This window comes from Scyliorhinus torazame, chromosome 5, assembly GCF_047496885.1.
Source record: "Scyliorhinus torazame isolate Kashiwa2021f chromosome 5, sScyTor2.1, whole genome shotgun sequence".
NCBI lineage: Eukaryota > Metazoa > Chordata > Chondrichthyes > Carcharhiniformes > Scyliorhinidae > Scyliorhinus > Scyliorhinus torazame.
Window position 1 is genome coordinate 179,027,922 of NC_092711.1, and position 16,433 is coordinate 179,044,354.

The following is a 16,433-nucleotide window of genomic DNA, read 5'->3' on the forward strand; positions in this document are numbered from 1 at the left end:
GGTAAGGATGGGCCCTTTCAATCCTTCCTCACACACCTCCGTATCCTCGCGCAGTCCTGCGGTTACGACGCCACCTCCGATTCAATGATTCGGGACCAGATTGTTTTTGGGGTCAACTTGGCCACCCTACGCCAGCAGCTCCTAAAAATTAAAGGCCTCACCCTTGCCTCCGCAATCGAAGCCTGTGTCCTGCATGAAAACACGACCAGCCGCTACTCCCAATTTCAAGCGGCCGAATCGACGGGGCAGGGGTCCTGCGAGGCCGAGCGGGTCCAGGCGATCGAGTTCCTCCCGGCCCGCGGCCCAGACGAGGGCGGCCATTTCGCGTGCTTTCCGGGGCCTCCCACGTTTGTGCGCGCCAAAAAAGACGTCGACACAGAGGGACCTGATGCTCGACGCAAGACCGAACTGCGCATGCACGGTGGCGCAACGAACGCCACGACGACATGCGGCAACTGCGGAGCCGCACATTTAAAGCGGCAATGTCCGGCAAGAAACCGACAATGCCTCCGCTGTGGCAAGATGGGCCACTGCGCTGCCTGCTGTCGAGCAGCTCAACCTGCCAATGTTCCCCAATTCCAACAACCTCGCAGGGATGTGCGGACCATTCAGCCTCCTTACTACGAGTCGTGCCCAGACGATATCCAGACCAGTGACACAGACGACCGGGATGCCTTCCGTGTTGCGGTCATTGATGGGAACCGGATGTCTCCAGCCAGGACCCACCAGCTGTTGCAAGTGAACACTGTCAATCCGGCTAATGAATGGTGTGCCACCCTAATGGTCAATCGATCACCGATAACATTCCGTCTGGACACTGGCGCCTCCGCCATCCTCATAGCATGGTCAGCCTTCTACGCCATGAAGGTCAGACCACCAATTCAGCCATCCCGTTGCAAGATGGTCGACTACAATGGAAACGTTATCCCGGCTATGGGATCCTGCCAGCTCCAGGGGACACACAACACACACACGGCCACACTCTCATTCGAAATAGTCGGATCATATCCCGGTCAGGGGTCTGTCTGGATGCAGACAAGGTGAGCGCCATTGCAGCCATGCCGCAGCCGGCAGACAAGAAAGCAGTGCTACGCTTCCTAGGCATGGTCAACTTCCTGGGGAAGTTCATTCCCAACCTTGCCTCCCACACGACCGCTCTTCGCCACCTAGTCAAGAAGTCCACGGAGTTCCAGTGGCTGCCCACACACCAGAAGGAATGGGAGGAGTTCAAAATTAACCTCACCACAGCCCCGGTATTGGCGTTTTTCGACACATCTCGTGACACTAAAATTTCGACTGATGCCAATCAGTCCGGCATTGGGGCGGTACTCCTACAGCGGGATGACACTGCATCATGGGCCCCGGTCGCCTATGCCTCACGGGCGATGACCCCCGCAGAACAGCGCTACACGCAGATCGAGAAGGAGTGCCTGGGCTTGCTAACCGGAATAGACAAGTTCCATGACTACGTGTATGGTCTCCCCCAGTTTACCGTTGAGACTGACCATCGCCCCCTGGTCAGCATCATACATAAGGACCTGAACGAGATGACCCCTCGCCTCCAGCGCATCCTACTTAAACTCAGGAGGTGTGACTTCCAACTGGTCTATACCCCGGGAAAGGACCTTATCATTGCGGATGCCCTGTCTAGAGCAGTGAGCACACCGCCCGATTCGGAGGGGTTCAGCTGTCAGGTCGAAGCGCAGGTGGTCTTCACATCGGCAAATCTGCCAGCTGACGACTCCAGTCTGGCCCGTATTCGCCGGGAGACTGCGGCTGACCCCCTTCTACAACGGGTGATGTGCCACATGACGGGAGGGTGGCTCAAAGGACAGTGCCCGCAGTTCTACAATGTCCGAGATGACTTGGCCGTCATTGACAGTGTGCTCCTAAAGCTGGACCGGATTGTGATTCCGCACAGCATGCACAAGCTGGTCCTCGACAAACTACACGAAGGCCATCTGGGGGTCGAGAAGTGCAGACGGAGGGCCCGAGAAGCTGTATACTGGCCGGGCATCAGTGATGACATTGCCAACATGGTGCTCAACTGCCCCACCTGCCAAAGGTTTCAACCGGCGAAACCTCCTGAGACGCTTCAGCCCCATGAGCTGGTGACGTCCCCCTGGGCGAAGGTGGGTGTGGATCTTTTTCACGCGCTTGGCAGGGACTATGTAATCGTCATTGATTACTTTTCAAACTATCCAGAGGTCATACGCCTGCACGATTTGACATCGTCCGCTGTCATAAGGGCTTGCAAAGACACCTTCGCTCGCCACGGCATTCCGATTACTGTCATGTCGGACAATGGGCCTTGTTTTGCCAGCCAGGAATGGTCGTCCTTTGCTGCTTCATTTGGCTTCACACACGTGACATCCAGCCCTCTGCATCCCCAGCCCAATGGAAAGGCGGAGAAGGGCGTTCACATCGTCAAGCGGCTCCTCTGCAAGGCTGCTGCTGCCGGATCGGATTTCTGCCTAGCCCTGCTGGCCTATCGCTCAGCCCCACTAGCCATTGGCCTCTCACCAGCCCAGCTGTTGATGGGTCGCGCCCTCAGGACCACTGTGCCATCCATTCTGGTACCCACAACCAACCATGCTCCGGTACTACACAGAATGCAACAGCAGCGCGTTTGCCAGAAGATGGCATATGACACACGGGCAACTGATCATCCCGCCCTGGCGCCTGGGGATGACGTCCGCATCCACCTACCAGAAGGTGGCTGGTCAGCACCTGCCGAAATTCTCCGACGCGTGGCTCCCCACTCGTTCCTGGTTCGCATGCCTGATGGATCCATTCGCAGGCGCAATTGCCGGGCTCTTCGCCTACTTCCACGCTCGCTACGGGAACTTACACCGGCACCGCGCCCTCCTGTTGTTCCTGATGTCGACTTCGTGGAGCTTCCTGCCACCATGTCCCTTCCGTCGTCGCCCGTGGCCAGGCCCATTCCTCAGCCGGTGGATCCTGACCCACCCTTGAGGCGGCCAACCAGAATTCGTCGCCCACCTACTAGACTGGACTTATGAGCCTGTTTGTACATTGAACTCATAATATCACTGTGTTAATATGTTTCTGTTCTTCCTTGTCGTTACAGGAGTTCATTTTGTCGTTCAGCATTTCCCCGTTCTTTGTCTATGGTACAACCTCGTTGCTATGTCGCACCCGACATCGCCCCGTGTATATAGTTTAGCCCCATGTACATGCTGTTGATATTGCACACACACACATTCAGCTGCACTCAGTATAAATCTCTATTTATAACCACATAGGCACATGTTCTTGTAAAAAAAGGGGGAATGTCATGATATTCAGGTAAACATCATGGTGCAAGCATACATACATACTGATGGACAGATCAACGGACTAATCAATACACACACAACACCACAGCCAATCACAGGCAAGAGCATACACACTATAAAACAGGGAACACGACACTTCCCAAGCATTCCAGCAGGAGGCAGCTCAGGGCACAGAGCTCACAGCAAGCCACTCAGACATCCACCATGTGCTGAGTGCCACTCCAAGATAGTAATAGGAATAGGTCCACAGATTCTAGGGTTATGATCGAACCTCAGTAACCAGTTTACCACTGTAAATATATGTTAGTAATAAAACTGAGTTGTACCATTCGCAACCGTGTTGGTTCGTCTGTTTAGCAGAGCACCCAACACATCAAGGACGAGTTGGGGAGGGGGGGGGGGGGGAGTTGGAAGTCGGGCTATGGGAGGAGGCCCTGAAAAGAGTCAATGCATCCTCGTCGTGTGCCAGGCTCAGCCTGATCCAGTTCAAGGTGGTCCACAGGGCTTATATGACTGTGGCCCGGATGAGTAGGATCTTTGAGGAGGTGGACAGGTGTGGGAGGTACGGGGGAAGTCCGGCGAATCGTGTACATACGTTCTGGGCGTGTCCGAAGCTGAGGGGATTCTGGCGGGGATTCGCAGATGTCATGTCTGAGGTCCTGGAATGGAGGGTGACTCCGGGTCCAGAGGTGGCAATATTTGGAGTGTTGGAAGATCTGGGAGCCCGGGGGGAGGGGGGGGGGGGGGAGGAGGAGGAGGGGGGCTGGGGGGAAGAAAGGCTGATGTTTTGGCCTTTGCCTCCCTGGTGGCCCGGAGACGGATTTTGCTGGGATGGATGGATTCGGAGCCTCCAAAGTTGGGGGTTTGGGTCAGTGACATGGCAGGGTTTCTCAGGCTAGAGAAGATTAAGTTTGCCTTAAGGGGTTCAATCCAGGGGTTCGCTCGGAGGTGGCAGCCATTCATCAACTTCTTTAAGGAAAACTGACCGTCAGCAGAAGGTGGTTGCGGGGGGGGGGGGGTATCCTAACAAAAAAAGATCTTGATGTGCTGTTTGGTGTGAAATTTCTGTCTGTAACTCCTCCCCTTCTAATATCCTGTAAAAGGAGTTTACAAAAGCCATCACTGTCAGTGCAGGATACCCGGAATGTGAAATTCGATCCTATTGTAAGGTCCGGGTTTGGCTCCAATCTCAATTGTAACACTCAAATCAATTACACGTCAGACTGTGTTGTGAAAGTTACCCAAAAGGAAGCTGCAGCTCCTGACTAGCTACAGATCATTCCGGGCACAAGAATGTTGTCACAGAATTTATTAAGTTAATTGTAATAAGTACAAAATCACAATAATTAACAAAGGCAGTGAATCAGTCCGCTCACTCTGGATCACCAGCTCTCAACTTCCGGGTGACTGTGGAACTGTCTCTTGTTCTGTTGACTGAAGTCTATCTTCTTACTTCATGTTGTGTTGTGCACCGAGCTCCAGAGAATTGTAGCTCATTAACCTTTTCCAAAAACTACCTCTAGATATGGTCGGCAGTATCCTGCAGTTCTGATTGGCCTGAGCAGCACATGATCAGTCCCCCATTGGTTAAATGGTGCACAATCAATGCCTGATTGGTCTCTGAAGGAGGTTGGTCATCTTGCTGATTTCACTTCCCATTAACTTAGTAACTTTGCTGATGTCACTTCCCATTAACTCCTAATTGGTTGCCCAGGATCTCAGTCACTTGTGGTAACCCTTCAGCAGTCAAGGGCATTCAGCCTCAGACCTTGGGGTAAGCGTTCTCCAAGGATGCGCGACATCTCAGAATCGCCGAGCAGAAACCTATAGCCAAGCTCCGCACACATGAGTGCGGCCTCAACCGGGACCTTGGATTCATGTCGCATTACATTCACCCCCCACCATCTGGCCTGCAAAATCCTACCAACTGTCCTGGCTTGACACAATTCACACCTCTTTAACATGTGATTATCCCTCTCTCCAGTTGCTCCGTCTGGACCTGTAAAGACTTAATCACCTGCAAAGACTCGCATTCAAAGTATCGTCTTGCATCATTGAATCTGTCTATATATGTGTTTCTGGAACATACCTCTTCATTCACCTGAGGAAGGAGCAGCGCTCCGAAAGCTAGTGACATCGAAACAAACCTGTTGGACTTTAACCTGGTGTTGTAAGACTTCGTACTGTGCTCACCCCAGTCCAACGCCGGCATCTCCACATCATAACATCCTTTTTGTCATTGCTGTCCCCTGCTGTTTTATAGTTTCTAGCTTTTTGCACAAAGTTAACAAGGAAACACAATGTAATTTGTGTCTGCATAATTGTAATAAGAGGATTGATGTTCATCAGGCTCATCATCCCAACTGATACCATTGAACCACACAACTCCTACAGTGCAGAAGGAAGCCATTTGGCCCATCGGGTCTGTACCAACCCTCTGAAAGAGCAACCAACCTAGGCCCACTCCCGTGCCCCATATCCATAATCCCACCTAATCTACACATCTTTGGACAATAAGCTGCATGTCATTGGACTGTGGAAGGAAAACAGAGCACCCCTGAGGAAACCCACACAGACATGGGGAGATTTGCACAGTCACTCAAGGCCGGAATTGAACCCGGGTCCCTGACAATGTGAAGCAGTAATGTTAGCCATTGTGCACCATGCTGAGATGATACATCTCAGGCGTTATGTGTAGCTTTTCAGTGACTGAATCAAGTTACTTAAATACAAAGAACTGAAAGTAGAAGAGATACACAAACTTAAACTAATACAGCAATTACTAATACAGGGCAGCATGGTAGCACAGTGGTTAGCAATGTTGCTTCACAGCTCCAGGGTCCCAGGTTCGATTCCGGCTTGGGTCACTGTCTGTGCGGAGTCTGCACATCCTCCCCGTGTCTGCGTGAATTTCCTCCGGGTGCTCCAGTTTCCTCCCACAGTCCAAAGATGTGCAGGTTAGGTGGATTGGCCATGATAAATTGCCCTTAGTGTCCAAAGAAAAAGATTAGGTGGGGCTACTGGGTTACGGGGATAGGGTGGAGGTGTGGGCTTGGGTAGGGTGCTCTTTCCAAGAGCTGGTGCAGATTAGATGGGCTGAATGGCCTCCTCCTGCACTGTAAATTCTATGATACTACAGAACATAGAAAATAAATCCATAAAGGTGACTGGTGTGCTCAAGTCCAGGTAGCAAGATACACATTACAAAATAATAATAATAATAATTGCTTAGTGTCACAAGTAGGCTTCAATGAAGTTACTGTGAAAAGCCCCTAGTCGCCACATTCCAGCGCCTGTTCGGGGAGGCCGGTATGGGAATTGACCGCGCGCTGCTGCCTTGTTCTGCATTACAAGCCAGCTATTTAGCCCAGTGTGCTGAACTAAACACCATTTTTTATTAATAAATTACATGTTCATAAGAAATTAAAGTCACAGGACTTCTGGGTGCGGCTATGCAGAGCGAGGTCTCATGTTCGGTAGCTCCCGCTTGGAACGCACTTTTGGGCTCTTTACAGGGCCCCCACGGCATTTGTTTGTCATTTCCTGGTGTGGGAAGAAGACTGCAACATTCCCCCGACAGTGTCCCCCAGGAATGTTATGTCTCTTGGTTTCCAGACCCGGCAGAAACAGTAAAAGATTTGGCTGTAACTGCAGGATAAACAGAGCCTCTTCCAGCATGCAGGCGGGGGAAGGGCAAGCTTAAAGCTGCAAGCTGACTTGAGGGCCTTTATTAAAGGTGAATTCTAGCAGCAGAGGGAACAACTGTGAAAAGATCTACCAAGGCCACTGAAGAAGCGGGGACGAGGCTTCCGGTAGCGGCCATGGAGGAGTAGGTCGCGCATTCGGCAGCTCCCGTCTGGAACGGACTCTGAGACCTTATTCAGGAGTTCCCAGAGACCTTTTGGGGCAGATTGGTGAAGCGAACACTGCCAAAAGGATTCCCTCTCGAGACTTCCGGTTGCGGCTATGCGGAGCTAAATCGCACATTCGGCGGCTCCCGCAAAAACTGACTTTTGGGCTCTTTTCAGGGTCCCCAAGGGCACTTTTTCGATGTTTCCCGGTGTGGGAAGGAGTTAATAATAGCTCCCCGGCAGCATATGGCTTTAACTAGGAGTGGGGCGACAAAAAAGGTGGTGGTGGACCAGAAGAAGGGAGGGAGGAAGGACAAAATGGCGGCGGGCGGAGACCAGGCAGCGTGGAGGCAGTGGGCGGAGGAGCAACAGGAGGGTATCCAGCGCTGCCTCAGAGAGATTAAAACGGACCTGCCAGAGCCGATGAAGGCTTCTATTGATAAGCTGCTGGTGACACAGACGGCCCAGGGGGTGGCGATCCAAGAGGCTCAACAAAAGATCTCTGACAATGAGGACGAGATCTTAGGCCTGGCGGTAAAGGTGGAGGCGCACGAGGCGCTCCACAAGAAATGGCAGGAGCGGTTCGAGGAGATGGAGAATCGGTCGAGGCGGAAGAATCTGCGGATTCTGGGCCTCCCGGAGGGGCTGGAGGGGCCGGACGTGGGGACCTATGTGGTCACCATGTTGAACTCGCTGATGGGAGCGGGGTCCTTCCAGGGGCCCCTGGAGCTGGAATGGGCCCATAGCGTGTTGGCGAGGAGGCCCAGGGCTAACGAGCCTCCGCGGGCGGTGCTGGTGCGGTTCCATCGGTTTGTCGATTGGGAGTGTGTGCTCAGGTGGGCCAAGAAGGAGAGGAGCAGCAGGTGGGAGAACGCGGAGGTTCGGATATATCAGGACTGGAGTGCGGAGGTGGCGAAGAGGAGGGCCGGGTACAATCGAGCGAAGGCGGTGCTGCACAGGAAGGGGGTGAAGTTTGGCATGTTGCAGCCGGCGCGATTGTGGGTTACCTACAAGGACCGGCACCATTATTTTGAGTCTCCGGAGGAGGCGTGGGCCTTTGTTCAGGCCGAGAAGCTGGACACAGATTGAGGGTCGGGATGGGTGATTGGGGACTGCGGTGGATATGTTATGCCTATTTTTGGTTCGGGGGGAGGGGGGCCTTTGCAGTGTTTTGGGTATCTTTTTCTCTGCCAAGAATCGAGGGGTGGCGATCTTGGTGGGAAAGAAGGTGTCATTTGAGGCGTCGAGCATTGTGGCAGATAATGGCGGTAGGTACATAATGGTAAGTGGTAAGTTGCAGGGAGAGAGGGTGGTACTAGTCAATGTGTATGCCCCGAACTGGGATGATGCGGGTTTTATGCGGCGTATGTTGGGTCGGATCCCAGACTTGGAAGTGGGGGCCCTGATAATGGGGGGAGACTTTAACAAGGAGTTGGATCCGGCACTGGATCGCACCAGGTCTAGGACGGGTAGGAAGCCGGCGGCGGCTAGAGTGTTGAGGGGATTTATGGACCAAGTGGGAGGGGTGGACCCTTGGAGATTTGCAAAGCAGAGGGCTAGCGAATTTTCATTCTTCTCACATGTCCATAAGGCTTATTCTCGAATCGACATTTTCATTTTGAGTAGGGCGCTGATAGTGAGAGGTAAGGATACCGAGTATTCGGCAATAGCCATTTCGGACCACGCCCCGCATTGGGTGGACTTGGAGATGGGGGAGGAGAGGGACCAGTGCCCGCTGTGGCGCTTGGAGGTGGGGCTGTTGGCGGACGAGGAGGTGAGCGAGCGGGTCCAAGGAAGTATAGAGAGGTACTTGAAGACCAACCACAACGGAGAGGTCCGAATGGGGATGGTATGGGAGGAACTGAAGGCTGTGGTGAGGGGAGAGCTGATCTCCATTAGGGCCCACAAGGAGCGGAGGAAGCGCGGGGGAGAGGCGGAGGAAGCGCGGGGGAGAGGGAGAGGCTGGTGGGGGAGATGGTGAGGGTAGACAGGAGGTATGCGGAAGAGCCTGAGGAAGGATTGTTGAGGAAGAGGCGCAGCCTCCAGGCCGAATTCGACCTGGTGACCACCAGGAAGGCGGAGGTGCAGTGGAGGAAGGCCCAGGGGGCGGTCTACGAGTATGGGGAAAAGGCAAGCCGGATGCTGGCGCATCAGCTTTGGAAGCGGGACGCAGCTAGGGAGATCGGGGGAGTTAAGGACAGGGGAGGGAGTGTGGTGCGGAGTGGGGTTGGCATCAATGGGGTCTTCAGGGACTTCTACGAGGAATTGTACCGATCCGAGCCCCCACGGGAGGAGGGAGGGATGGGCCGTTTCCTGGACCAATTGAGGTTTCCAAAGGTGGAAGAGGGGCGGGTGGCGGGACTGGGGGCCCCGATTGGACTGGAGGAGCTGATCAAAGGGATAGGAAGCATGCAGGCGGGGAAGGCACCGGGGCCGGACGGTTTCCCGATCGAGTTCAATAAAAAATATATGGGTCTGTTGGGCCCGCTGTTAGTTGGAACCTTTAATGAGGCAAAGGAGGGGGGGCTTTACCCCCGACGATGTCCCGGGCACTGATCTCCTTGATCCTGAAGCGGGACCAGGATACCCTGCAATGTGGGTCTTACAGACCGATTTCCTTGCTAAATGTAGATGCCAAGGTGCTGGTGAAGGTCTTGGCCCGATGATTGAGGATTGTGTGCCGCAGATCATCCATGAAGACCAGATGGGGTTTGTGAAGGGGAGACAGTTGAACGCGAATGTGCGGAGGCTTTTGAACGTTATCACGATGCCGGCGAGGGAGGGGGAGGCGGAGATAGTGGTGGCGATGGACGCTGAGAAAGCCTTCGATAGGGTAGAGTGGGGGCACCTGTGGGAGGTGCTGAAGAGGTTTGGGTTTGGGGAGGGGTTTGTCAGGTGGGTTAGGCTGTTGTATGAGGTCCCGATGGCGAGTGTGGCCACAAATAGGAGGAGGTCCGAGTACTTTCGGTTGCACCAAGGGACGAGACAGGGGTGTCCCCTGTCCCCCCTGCTCTTCGCACTGGCGATTGAACCCCTGGCTATGGCACTGAGAGAGTCGAGGAACTGGAGGAGGTTGGCGCGGGGTGGGGAGGAGCACAGGACGACCTGCTGCTGTATGTGGCGGACCCGGTGGAGGAATGCCAGAGGTATTGAGGATCCTTAGGGAATTCGGGAACTTTTCGGGGTACAAGCTCAATATGGGGAAGAACGAGCTGTTCGTAGTTCAGCTAGGGGACCAGGAGAGGGGGATTGGCGAGCTCCCACTAAAAAGGGTGGAGAGGAGCTTAAGATATTTGGGGGTCAAGGTGGCCAGGAGCTGGGGGGCCCTGCATAGGTTTAACTTTACAAGGCTGGTGGAGCAAATGGAGGAGGAGTTCAAGAGGTGGAACGCGTTGCCGCTGTCCTTGACCGTTAGGGTGCAATCAGTCAAAATGACGGTGCTCCCAAGGTTTTTGTTCCTGTTCCAGTGTCTCCCCATGTTTATCCCGAAGGCTTTTTTCAGGCGGGTTAACAGGAGTATAATGGGGTTTGTGTGGGCGCGAGGGACTCCGAGGGTAAGAAGGGTGTTCCTGGAGCGGAGTAGAGATAGGGGGGGGGGCTGGCGCTGCCTAACCTCTGTGGGTACTACTGGGCCGCCAATGCGACGATGGTGCGCAAGTGGGTGATGGAGGTGGAGGGGGCTACATGGAAGAAGCTGGAGACGGCGTCTTGTGTGGGTACGAGTCTGGGGGCGCTGGCAACAGCGCCGTTGCCGCTCCCTCCAAGGAGGTATACCATGAGCCCGGTGGTGGCGGCTGCCTTCAAAATCTGGGGGCAGTGGAGGCGGCACAGGGGGGACCCCAATACGGGGGAACCACCGGTTTGTCCCAGGGAGAATTGACGGAAGGTTTTCGGGGTGGCACAGGGCAGGGATACGAAGGTTGGGGGACCTGTTTGTGGACGGGAAGATCGTGAGCATGGGTGAGCTGGAGGAGAAGTATGGGCTCCCCCCCGGGGAACACCTTCAGGTACTTACAGGTAAGGGCGTTTGCCAGGCGGCAGGTGGTGGAATTCCCACGGCTGCTGCCACGCACAGTACAGGACAGAGTGTTCTCGGGGGGGGTGGGTGGGAGTGGGGATGATCTCGGAAACTTACCAGGTGATGCAGGAGGAGGAGGAGGCCTCGGTGGTGGAGGTGAAAGGTAAGTGGGAGGAGGAGTTGGGAGAGGAGATCGAAGAGGGAACGTGGGCAGATGCCCTAGGGAGGGTGAATTCTTCCTCTTCGTGCGCGAGGCTCAGCCTCATACAGATTAAGTGCTGCACAGGGCACACATGACCGGGACACGGATGAGCCGGTTCTTTGGGGGCGAGGACAGGTGTGTTAGGTGCTCAGGGAGCCCAGCAAATCACACCCATATGTTCTGGGCATGCCCAGCGCTGGAGGAATTTTGGAAGGGCGTAGCAAGGACGGTGTCGAGGGTGGTAGGATACAGGGTCAAACCGGGCTGGGGGCTCGCAATATTTGGGGTGGCAGAGGAGCCGGGAGTGCAGGAGGCGAAAGAGGCCGGTATTCTGGCCTTTGCGTCCCTGGTAGCTCGGCGAAGGATTCTCCTTCAGTGGAAGGATGCGAGGCCCCCAAGCGTGGAATCCTGGATCAGCGATATGGCGGGGTTTATTAAGTTGGAGAGGGTGAAATTCGCCTTGAAAGGGTCGGTAAAGGGTTCTTTAGGCGGTGGCAACCATTCTTAGACTTCCTGGCAGAACGATAGACATTGGTCAATGGCAGCAGCAGCTCGGGGGGGGGGGTTACTTTATTTTTGTTTATGTTATTTACACTGGAGGGTCTGAGGGGGTGTATATACCTGTTGTGTTAAGTCGGGGTGTTAATGTTAATTTATTATTTATGTACAGGGGGGAGGGGGGTATGGAGGACTGCTTTTTTGGACTGTGTTTTGTACTTAACCATGTTGGGTTCCTTTTTCATTTTGTTAATGATATTTTATGAAAACCGTAATAAAAAGTATTTAAAAAAAATAAATAGTGTCAATGCTGGAGAAATGCTATGCCTTAAATTGTACTCACTTTTTAACTTATTGCGAAATAGTCACTTTCCTTCAAATTCTACAACAGATTTTCTGCATTATTGTGGTTTTATTATCAGTTTCTGTAGTGGTGTTGTAGTTATGTCATTTCTGTGACTTTCATTTCTTTTTTTTCTTCTTTTTCAAAAAATAATTTTTTAAGTACTCGGACCTCCTCCTATTTGTGGCCACACTCGCCATCGGGACCTCATACAACAGCCTAACCCACTTGACAAACCCCTCCCCAAACCCAAACCTCTTCAGCACATCCCACAGGTACCCCCACTCTACCCTATCGAAAGCTTTCTCAGCGTCCATCGCCACCACTATCTCCGCCTCCCCCTCCCTCACCGGCATCATGATAACGTTCAGAAGCCTCCGCACATTTGCGTTCAACTGCCTCCCCTTCATGAACTGATGCACGATCAATTAAACTCAAAGACGAGGTTGTAACATAACTGAAGGCTTTAATAGACTAGATTTGTTCCCCAACAGCTTCGGTACAGAATGAGGGCTGCTGGGACGGCACCGGTTCTTATACCCCGCCTGTCAGGGCGGAGCTACATACCAAACAGCCAATGGTCAACTCCTAGGTTTACCCAATGGTCTACAGCCTCTCGAGTACTGCAATACCTGATAATACCACATTCACCCCCTGTTAAAAAAGAGTCTGGCGGGGGTGGTGGCCAGTGGTTACAATTGCATTTGACATGGTTTGATCAGATATGGAGGTACTGTGATACCTCCTTACAGGGTTGTCGAGAATATTTACAAGCGTGGAAGATATATACAGTCAGTGTTCATTTACAGTTACAGTTACGCTGAAGCAATCAGCCGGTCGGGTGGCCTGGTCGTCCTCCTGGATCGTCTGAGCCTCGGTGGTGATTCTGGTGGGAGTCCGGGCACCTGCGACTCCGGGAGCGTGGCCTCGGCCTCCATGTCAGCCTCGTCACCCCTAGACGGCGCTGGTGGGACAAACGGTTGACACGAGAGGGGGGCGCCTGTCGGGGGTGTCGGTGGGTGGGAGGGCCTAGGCAGGAGCGGCGGGAGGACTGACCCCCCTGTGAGGTGCTGTGGAGTGGGGGGGGGGGGTAATGGTTCGGCTGCGCGTGGGGTTCCGGCGGGCGCCAGGTCCCGGAGGGAGACTGTATCTTGCCAGCCGTCAGGGAACACCACCTAGGCGTACTGGGGGTTAGCATGCAGCAGGTGAACCCTCTCGACCAACGGGTCCGACTTGTGCGCCCGCACGTGCTTCCGAAGCAGGATGGGTCCGGGTGTCGCTAGCCAGGTTGGGAGCGAGGTCCCGGAGGAGGACTTCCTGGGGAAGACATGAGGTGTCTGATTGGTAGTTGTACAGAGCGGCGACCGGATGGCGTGGAGGGCCTCCGGGAGGACTTCCTGCCAGCGGGAGATGGGGAGAGTCCTGGACCGTAGGGCCAGTAGAACGGTCTTCCAGACTGTTCCGTTCTCCCTCTCTACCTGCCCGTTTCCCCGGGGGTTGTAACTGGTCGTCCTGCTTGAGGCGATGCCCTTGCTGAGCAGGAATTGACGCAGTTCGTCGCTCATAAAGGAGGACCCCCTATCACTGTGTATGTACGTGGGGAAACCAAACAGTGCAAAGATACCCTGGAGGGCCTTGATGACGGTGGTTGTGGTCATGTCTGGGGATGGTGAATGGGAACCGGGAGTACTCGCCAATCACGTTCAGGAAATACGTGTTGCGGTCGGTAGAGGGGAGGGGGCCTTTGAAGTCTATGCTGAGGCGTTCAATAGGACGGGAAGCCTTTATCAGGTGCGCCCTCTCTGGCCGGTAGAAGTGCGGTTCGCACTCCGTGCAGATTTGGCAGTCCCTGGTGACTGTCCTGACCTCCTCGATGGAGTCGGGCAGGTTGCGGGTCTTAATGAAGTGGAAAAAACGAGTGACCCCCGGGTGGCAGAGGTCCTTGTGGAGGGCTCGGAGGCGGTCCACTTGTGCGGTGGCACACGTGCCGTGGGGCAGGGCATCGGAAGGCTCGTTTAGCTTCCCAGGACGGTACAAGATCTCGTAGTTGTAGGTGGAGAGTTTTATCCTCCACCGTAAGATCTTGTCGTTCTTTATCTTGCCCCGCTGTGCATTATCAAACATGAATGCCACTGACCGTTGGTCAGTGAGGAGAGTGAATCTCCTGCGGGCCAGGTAATGCCTCCAATGTCGCACAGCTTCAACTATGGCTTGCGCCTCTTTTTCGACCGAGGAATGGCGAATTTCTGAAGCATGGAGGGTACGGGAGAAGAAGGCCACGGGTCTGCTCGCTTGGTTGAGGGTGGCCGCCAGAGCTACGTCGGACGCATCGCTCTCGACCTGGAAGGGGAGGGACGTCGATGGCGCGCATCGTGGCTTTAGCAATGTCTGCTTTGATGCGGCTGAAGGCCTGGCGGGCATCCGTCGACAGAGGGAAGGTTGTGGACTGGATCAGGAGACGGGCTTTGTCTGCGTAGTTGGGGACCCACTGTGCGTAATAACTGAAAAACCCGAGGCAGCGCTTCAGGACCTTGGGGCAGTGCGGGAGGGGGAATTCCATAAGGGGGCGCATGCGTTCAGGGTCGGGACCTATAACTCCATTTCGCACTACGTAGCCGAGGATGGCTAGGCGGTCGGTGCTAAATACGCATTTATCCGTATTATACGTTAAGGATTTTCGCGGTCTGGAGCAATTTGCGGAGGTTGGTGTCGTGGTCCTGCTGGTCATGGCTGCAGATGGTGACGTTATCGAGATACGGGAATGTTGCGCGCAAGCCTTATCGGTCAACCATTCGGTCCATCTCTCGCTGGAAGACTGAGACCCCATTAGTGACACCAAAGGGAACCCTTAAAAATTGGTAGAGCCGCCCATCTGCTTCGAAGGCAGTGCACTTGCGGTCACTAGTGCGGAGGGGTTGCTGATGGTAAGCGGACTTGCGATCCACCGTGGAGAAGACCTGGTATTGCGCGATCCTGTTCACCAGGTCGGATATGCGGGGGAGAGGGTACGCATCGAGCTGCGTAAACCTGTTGATGGTCTGACTGTAGTCGATGACCATCCTATGTTTCTCCCCGGTCTTCACCACCACTACTTGAACTCTCCAGGGACTGTTGCTAGCTTCAATGACTCCTTCCCTCAGTAGCCCTTGGACCTCTGACCTGATGAAGGTCCGGTCCTGGGCACTGTACCGTCTGCTCCTGGTGGCGACGGGTTTGCAATCCGGGGTGAGGTTTGCAAACAGGTAAGGCGGGTCGACCTTAAGGGTCGCAAGACCGCAGACAGTAAGGGGGGGGGGTATAGGGCCGCCGAATTTAAAGGTCAGGCTTTGCAAGCTACATTGGAAGTCCAGCCCCAGGAGTGTAGCCGCGCAGAGGTGCGGCAGGACATAAAGACGGAACTTGTTGAATCTCCTGCCTTGGACAGTGAGGTCTGCTAGGCAGAAGCTATTTATCTCCACTGCCAATGTGTGACCCAGAGGCCAGGGAGATTCTTTGGTTTACAGGGTGGGTAACAAGTGAACAGTGCCTGACCGTGTCGGGGTGTATAAAGCTCTCTGTGCTGGCAGAGTCGATCAGGCAAAATGTCTCGTGGCCGTTGATGAACACCGTCGTCATTGCAGTCACGAGTGTCCGAGGTCGATTTTGGTCCAGCGTCACCGAGGCCAGATGGAGCAGTTGCGGGTTGTGATTGGGCAGCGTGTAGTCGGCCGTGCTGGGGGCCTGGGGCCCCATCCAAGATGGCGTCTCCCATGGATCGCACATGGTTGTCGGGGATGGACAAAATGGCAGCGGGGATGGACAAAATGGCGCCGCCCATCCGTCCAGCGTGATGTCCGAGGGGCAAGATGGCCACGCCCATGGGTCGGACGTGGCCCTAGGATAGGGGGGTGGCGGTGAGTGCTGGCCGCCTGGGGCCCGAGGGGAAGATTGCCGCGGCAGTCCGGAGTCGCTGGAGACCGCGGCCACGGCTCGTGCTTGGCAGACCCCCCACAAAATGGCCCTTCTTGCCGCACCCTTTGCAGGTGGAGGTGCAGGCCGGGCAGCGCTGGCGGGGTGCTTCGCCTGCCCGCAGAAGAAACAGCGGGGCCCGACGGAGTTAGCGGGCCGTCTTACAGTGCAGGCCTGCGGGGACACAGGGAAGGTCAGTGGGGCTGCCGCTGCGGGATGCCACGCAGCCCAGGGGGCCCCCGCGCGGTCGGGCGCATAGGACTGCGCGTTTCTG